The sequence below is a fragment of the Diuraphis noxia genome, unplaced genomic scaffold (genome assembly GCF_037042655.1).
Source record: "Diuraphis noxia isolate RWA-SAM2 unplaced genomic scaffold, SU_Dnox_SAM2 contig0020, whole genome shotgun sequence".
In the NCBI taxonomy this organism is placed as follows: Eukaryota; Metazoa; Arthropoda; class Insecta; order Hemiptera; family Aphididae; genus Diuraphis; species Diuraphis noxia.
Window position 1 is genome coordinate 5,001 of NW_028301730.1, and position 7,500 is coordinate 12,500.

At 62.1% G+C, this 7,500-nt stretch overlaps 3 non-coding genes across 3 annotated transcripts in view; all 3 read left to right on the plus strand.

Annotated features, from left to right (window-relative positions):
- Window positions 1-3,138: 3,138 nt before the first annotated feature.
- Window positions 3,139-5,626, plus strand: LOC149053931 (small subunit ribosomal RNA). Its single transcript, XR_016192425.1, has one exon. It is a non-coding gene; the product is annotated as a small subunit ribosomal RNA (ribosomal RNA).
- A 210-nt stretch (window positions 5,627-5,836) lies between these two features.
- On the plus strand, window positions 5,837-5,994 carry LOC149053932 (5.8S ribosomal RNA). Its single transcript, XR_016192424.1, has one exon. It is a non-coding gene; the product is annotated as a 5.8S ribosomal RNA (ribosomal RNA).
- A 402-nt stretch (window positions 5,995-6,396) lies between these two features.
- Window positions 6,397-7,500, plus strand: part of LOC149053933 (large subunit ribosomal RNA) — a 4,199-nt gene continuing 3,095 nt past the window's right edge. The window contains exon 1 of the ribosomal RNA XR_016192430.1: window positions 6,397-7,500. This exon is cut by the window's right edge and continues 3,095 nt beyond it. This is a non-coding gene — a ribosomal RNA (large subunit ribosomal RNA).

The window sequence follows — 7,500 nt, forward strand, 5'->3', positions numbered from 1 at the left end:
CGGACGGAAAATACAAATCCTCGGCCGTGACGTCCGAGTGCCCGGGTGACCCTCCCGGGCGGTTGTCGGGCGAAAACAAAAATATTTCACCTCGTCCCGGGGACCAGTCTGCGGAGTGCCCGGTGACCCTGCCGGGCGGAGCGCACGCCGGTCGGCCGGTTCAGTGATCGTCTCTCTAGGGTTGGTCTCGCGGCCTACACCGGGATAGGTTAGGATAGGTTCGTGGTTCGGTCGCGGTCGACTGGCCCGCAGGTCCGGGCGACGGGCGCTATTTTTTTTTTTTGTCAAAACCGTTCGACGTGCCGACTCCATGGAATTTCGGAGTAGACTGCTGCTTGTCAGCCGCGCGACCGTGATGCACAGTGTGCAGGGCTACGGTGACGACACTGTCCCCATTCACCAGAGGAGGAAAGGGACAGTGAAATATCATTCGAACCAGTACTGTCCTCATCGCTATCGGTGACGAGGGGGTTAGTGCACTGTCCTCATCGCTAACGGGGACGATAAGGACAGTGCACTGTCCTCATCGCTATCGGGGACGATAGGGACAGTGCACTGTCCTCATCTACCAGAAGGTAATAAGGACAGTGTGCATGTTGTATTATCACTGTCCCAATCCGCGCGCGCCCGGTGGTCGGCCGCACTGCTACGCGGGACCGCCTGGCGGCCGGCTAGCGGGACGCGGCTTGCGTCCCGCCCGCGCAGGCGGCGCCATTTTTTTTCGTGCCGTGCAGCCACGCGGCGTGCAGCGTTCGATTTACGCGGGTGCGTACGGTGGTCGACGACTTGCAACAACGTCACGGGTGGTCGGTTAGACGAAATGCGCTCGGGGTTGCCCGGGTAGACCGCGGTCGGTGGGACGGGAGAAGATTTGTTCATGTCGGGTGGGTGGTCGGGTGAAAAAAAATTACGTAGCACTGTTACGCGCGTCCTAACGTCGTTTACGATGAACACGTATTATTTTCCAGTCGACCGTCCACGGTGGTCCGTCGAGCCGGGGTAGGTCGCATGCGGGCAGCCCGGACGTCGACGTTGCACGGGGTTTCGAAACCGGAGTTTTTGGATCGCGATTTTTTCCAAACCCAATAACTCGTTAACGGTCGGTTTTCGGTGGACGAACCAAAGAGGTGATCTCGTCGGGCGCACCGAATACTATCAGGAATAGTAGGTCCGACGGACGTGATGCGATTTTTAAATATTTTTCGATTGTGCGATTGTGGCGGGGGTATTAGTGTTCGGGTGGGGGGAACCGATACGCGCGCCGATTGCGGTAGTTGACGGGCGCGCGTCCACTGTTGCACGAGCGACGCTACGCCATTACGGGTGGTCGGTTAGACGAAATGTATTATCACTGTCCCAATCCGCGCGCCCGGTGGTCGGTGTCGTAGGCGGTCGGCCGGTACTGCTACTCGGGACCGCATGGCGGCCGGCTAGATTTGCGTCCCGCCATTTTTTTTCGTGCCGTGCCGCCAAGCGGCGTGCGTACGGTGGTCGACGACTTGTAACAACGTCACGGGTGGTCGGTTAGACGAAATGCGCTCGGGTGGCCCGGGTAGACCGCGGTCGGTGGGACGGGAGAAGATTTGTTCATGTCGGGTGGTCGGGTGAAAAAAAATTACGTAGCACTGTTACGCGCGTCCTAACGTCGTTTACGATGAACACGTTTTATTTTCCAGTCGACCGTCCACGGTGGTCCGTCGAGCCGGGGTAGGTCGCATGCGGGCTGCCCGGACGTCGACGTTGCACGGGGTTTCGAAACCGGAGTTTTTGGATCGCGATTTTTTCCAAACCCAATAACTCGTTATCGGTCGGTGTTCGGTGGACGAACCAAAGAGGTGATCTCGTCGGGCGCACCGAATACTATCAGGAATAGTAGGTCCGACGGACGTGATGCGATTTTTAAATATTTTTCGATTGTGCGATTGCGGCGGGGGTATTAGTGTTCGGGTGGGGGGAACCGATACGCGCGCCGATTGCGGTAGTTGACGGGCGCGCGTCCACTGTTGCACGAGCGACGCTACGCCATTACGGGTGGTCGGTTAGACGAAATGTATTATCACTGTCCCAATCCGCGCGCCCGGTGGTCGGTGTCGTAGGTGGTCGGCCGGCTAGATTTGCGTCCCGCCACTTTTTTTCGTGCCGTGCCGCCAAGCGGCGTGCGTACGGTGGTCGACGACTTGTAACAACGTTAGGCGAAATGCGATTGTGGCGGGGGTATTAGTGTTCGGGCGGGGGGATCCGATACGGGCGCGGATTGCGGTAGTCCACGGGCGCGCGTCCACTGTTACACGAACGACGCTACGCCATTAAGGTGGAAAAACCCGGGATTTTGTAAATTTGTGAGCGGTTCGGTCGTCGGCGTTGCAGTCGACGGCCGGCCGCCGATCACGAACACCACAACAGCAAAGCCACGGGCGACGCCGAAGACGGCGCGTACACCTCGCGGCGCCCACCGGTCGCCGCCAACTGACGGTCGTCCACGTACGCGGGACACCGTCGGTTGAGTGGCCGGTCCGGTGAGAGCCGGCGGAAGGTGACACGCGTCCGCGTTTCGGCCGCCGACCCATCTCGCAATCCGAGTGGCGAAACTCAACCGGCGCCGCGCGTCCACCAGCCGGTGTTTGCGCGGCGCGCGCCAATCCACACCGATGACGACTCCCGTTACCGTTCCGCGTGTCACGAACACTCGACGCCAGAACATTCCCGCCGCGGCCGGCCATCGTCGCCGCGCCCGGCGGTCGCCGGGGCGAAGCCACGGGACGGCGGACTTCGCGTCGCGTCCCGGCTTCCCCCTCGATCTCGGCTGGGGGCCGTTACGAATCGGGCGAGAGCCGGTCTCGGTACGCTCGCCGGGGACCCGTGCACACACCGTCACCCGAACCCGGCGGTCGACCGTCACCCGGTCCGTCTCGTCAACGTGTCGCACTCCGTGTGCCGACCACACCACACACACATTTTGTTGTTGTTGAACCGCGGTCGGTCGCGCGGCCGTGACCCACAGCGGTCCCGGCCACGCGATCGCCCTCGGCGTCGGCTCGCCGCCCCCTTCCGCGGGGCGTCGGACCGGCGCTCGGACGCACGCGTCCCAGGCCGCCACGCGCGTGGCGGTCGCGGGGCGCGGTAGCAGTAAACCCGAGATCCCTGGTTGATCCTGCCAGTAGTCATATGCTTGTCTCAAAGATTAAGCCATGCATGTCTCAGTGCAAGCCGCATTAAGGTGAAACCGCGAAAGGCTCATTAAATCAGTTGTGGTTCCTTAGATCGTACCCAAGTTACTTGGATAACTGTGGTAATTCTAGAGCTAATACATGCCGACAGAGTTCCGACCGTCGCGGCGCTCTCGGGCGTCGCGCGCGGGAGGAACGCTTTTATTAGATCAAAACCGGCCCGTCGCGGCGCGCTTCGTGCGCGTCCCGATCGCGGCCCGCGCAAAGACCTGGTGACTCTGAATAACTTCGAGCTGATCGCACGGTCTCCGTACCGGCGACGCATCTTTCAAATGTCTGCCTTATCAACTGTCGACGGTAGGTTCCATGCCTACCGTGGTGGTAACGGGTAACGGGGAATCAGGGTTCGATTCCGGAGAGGGAGCCTGAGAAACGGCTACCACATCCAAGGAAGGCAGCAGGCGCGCAAATTACCCACTCCCGGAACGGGGAGGTAGTGACGAAAAATAACGATACGGGACTCATCCGAGGCCCCGTAATCGGAATGAGAACACTTTAAAACCTTTAAACGAGGATCAATTGGAGGGCAAGTCTGGTGCCAGCAGCCGCGGTAATTCCAGCTCCAATAGCGTATATTAAAGTTGTTGCGGTTAAAAAGCTCGTAGTCGGATCTGTGTCTGGGCGGTGCCGGACCACCCTGGCGGTCCGGCGTGTCGCGGCCGGCCGTGCCGCGGGACCACGTGTCCCGTCGGCGCGGTCGCCGTCGCGCTCGTCAGCCGTCTCGGGGTGTTAGTTACCGGCACGTCGGCCGGACGTATTGTCGGCAGGCGGACACGTGTCTCGTGCTCCCGGCGCGCCGCGCGGCCACGCGTCGCGCGGCCGTCGGGGTTCGACGACGGCGGCCGCCTACTCCAATCTTGCTGCGCGGTGCTCTTCACCGAGTGCCGTCGGCGGGCCGACACGTTTACTTTGAACAAATTAGAGTGCTCAAAGCAGGCTCAAATCTGGCGGGGCGGCTTCACGGCCGTCTCGTCAAAAGGCCCTGAATACTGGTCGCATGGAATAATGGAACAAGACCTCGGTCCCGCGCATCTCCGCCCTTCGCGGGCGCGCGAAACCGCCTTCCGGGGCGTTTCCGTGCGCGGGCCGCCGGGCCGCGGGCGCCAGTCGCCCGCGCGTCCCGCCGGGCCGGTTTTCGGGACCGGAGGTAATGATCAACAGAGACGGGCGGGGGCATTCGTACCGAGACGTTAGAGGTGAAATTCTTGGATCGTCTCGAGACGAACTGACGCGAAAGCATTTGCCAAGTACGTTCTCGTATGATCAAGAACGAAAGTTAGAGGTTCGAAGGCGATCAGATACCGCCCTAGTTCTAACTGTAAACGATGCCAGCTAGCGATCCGCCGGCGTTTCATTAACGACCCGGCGGGCAGCTTCCGGGAAACCGAAGCTTTTCGGTTCCGGGGGAAGTATGATTGCAAAGTTGAAACTTAAAGGAATTGACGGAAGGGCACCACCAGGAGTGGAGCCTGCGGCTTAATTTGACTCAACACGGGAAACCTCACCAGGCCCGGACACCGGAAAGATTGACAGATTGAGAGCTCTTTCTTGATTCGGTGGGTGGTGGTGCATGGCCGTTCTTAGTTGGTGGAGCGATCTGTCTGGTTAATTCCGATAACGAACGAGACTCTGTCCTGCTAACTAGGCGGGTAAACCCGGGTCGGCGTGGGCGCGGCGCCGGCGGTTTCGGCCGTCTGCGTTCGCGTTCCCGTCGGCTCGGCCCGGTATCCCCGAACGCGTTCGCCCGTCGTCCACGGCGGTCGTCGGGCGCGGCCGCGCCATCCGCGTCCCGGCGTGCGGCGGGCGTGCGGGGGTCGGGGGGCAACCTCCGGTCGCCGTGCGTCAGTCGTGCGCTGGGCTCCGCGGTGAAGCGCGCCGCGTTCGCGGCCGTCGCCGGCGGATCACGATACGTTACTAGGGCTACCGCCGGCTCCCAGGAGCTTAAACTCTTCTTAGAGGGACAGGCGGCGGACGAAAATAGCCGCACGAGACTGAGCGATAACAGGTCTGTGATGCCCTTAGATGTTCTGGGCCGCACGCGCGCTACACTGAAGGAATCAGCGTGTGTTAACATTCCTGGGCCGACAGGCTTCCGGGTAACCCGCTGAACCTCCTTCGTGCTTAGGGATCGTGGCTTGCAATTTTTCCACGTGAACGAGGAATTCCCAGTAAGCGCGAGTCATCAGCTCGCGTTGATTACGTCCCTGCCCTTTGTACACACCGCCCGTCGCTACTACCGATTGAACGACCGCAGTGAGGTCTTCGGACTGGACGCGCGTTATTCGGCCCCCTCGGGGGCTGGGTCGTCGCGCGACCGGGAAGATGACCGAACTCGGCCGTTTAGAGGAAGTAAAAGTCGTAACAAGGTTTCCGTAGGTGAACCTGCGGAAGGATCATTAGAGACGGGCCCGCGGCGCCGGCGACTCGCTTGCCGGTCTCGCGCGCGCCTAATCCGACCCCGTGGCCGCGTGCGCTCGCGCGCGACAACCGCGCACGGTTGTCGTCCGCCGACCGCCCGCGCGCCGCGACCCCCGACCGAGAGTCGACCGAAAGATGGTTACCGTCGTCGGAAGACGATTGTGTAAACGAAAAAAAAAAAACAAACACCCGACCCCGAACGGCGGATCACTTGGCTCGTGGATCGATGAAGACCGCAGCTATCTGCGCGTCGTCGTGTAATCCGCAGGTTATACGAACATCGACCAGTCGAACGCACATTGCGGCCTCGGTGACCCGCGGGTCCCGGGCCACGCCTGTCTGAGGGTCGTATACCGGATACTCGGCCAGACCGATGCGCCGGCACGGCAGGCGTCCGGCGGAGCGCGCGCGCCGCGTCCGGTCCTCACGGGGACCGGCGCCCGCGCGCCCGTCGGCCGCACGCCGCGCCCGCGCGAGTTTGGCGGCTCGACCGGGGAAAACGCGGGCTACCGCTCGCGGCTGCCCCCGGTCGTCCGCCCAAGTTGTGACGGCAAACAGTCACGGGTTCTCGCGCCGTCGAACGGCACGTCCCCGTCCGCCCGCCGCGCGAGAGCGCGGCCGGGTCGGCTGAGAGTCGTCCTCGAGACGCCACCTCTCCGGCAACCGAGAAGCGGACGCGGACCGTCGCCGCGCGGACGGAGCGCGGACCCGCGCACCAGTTACCACCACCACACGTACCACACACTTGTTCCGACCTCAGATCAGGCGGGACTACCCGCCGGATTTAAGCATATTAATAAGCGGAGGAAAAGAAAACAACCGTGATTCCCCCAGTAGCGGCGAGCGAACAGGGAAAAGCCCATCGCCGAATCCCGCCGCGCACTTTTGTGTCGCGGCACGTATGGGAGTTGTGGCGTACGGGCCGGCCTCGTTGCCGGGGCGCACGTGACGGTCCAAGTCTCCCTTGAACGGGGCCATGGCCCGCAGATGGTGCCAGGCCAGTAGAGGCCGTCACAGCGTTCCGGGATCGGACCGCGCCTTCGAGTCGGGTTGCTTGAGAGTGCAGCCCGAAGCGGGTGGTAAACTCCATCTAAGGCTAAATACGGCCACGAGACCGATAGTGGACAAGTACCGTGAGGGAAAGTTGAAAAGAACTTTGAAGAGAGAGTTCATAAGAACGTGAAACCGTTCGGGTGTAAACGGACAGAGCCCGCGAGTCCCCGCCGGGCGAATTCACGGTCGGTGGTCTCACCGCCGGCCGGATCTTTCGCTCGGTCAGCGGACGTCGCGACTCGTTGGGCGCCGGCCGAAGGGCCCGGGTGGCGGTTCGTCGCGGCGGTCGCGCCTCGGCGTGACCGTTCGCGCCGAACCCCGGTGCTCCTGGTCGGCTCGCCCGACGGCATGAACCGTCGACGCGGCCCCGTCGCAGGCGGGGTCCCGTCGGTCGGCGACGAGTTTCGGGCTACTTTCCGACCCGTCTTGAAACACGGACCAAGGAGTCTAACGTGTGCGCGAGTCAACGGTGATCTCACGAAAAACCACGTTTGGCGCAATGAAAGTGAACCGTTTACGGTGCGGACGATGGCCTAGCGACCGAACCCACCGGCGTTCAAAGTCGCGCTGGTCCGCAGTCCGGGGGCGTCTCCGCCAGGTCGGCTCCGGCCGTCCGGGGGCGCACCCTTAGCGCACACGTTGGTACCCGAAAGATGGTGAACTATGCCTGGCCAGGATGAAGTCAGGGGAAACCCTGATGGAGGTCCGCAGCGATTCTGACGTGCAAATCGATCGTCTGAGCTGGGTATAGGGGCGAAAGACTAATCGAACCATCTAGTAGCTGGTTCCATCCGAAGTTTCC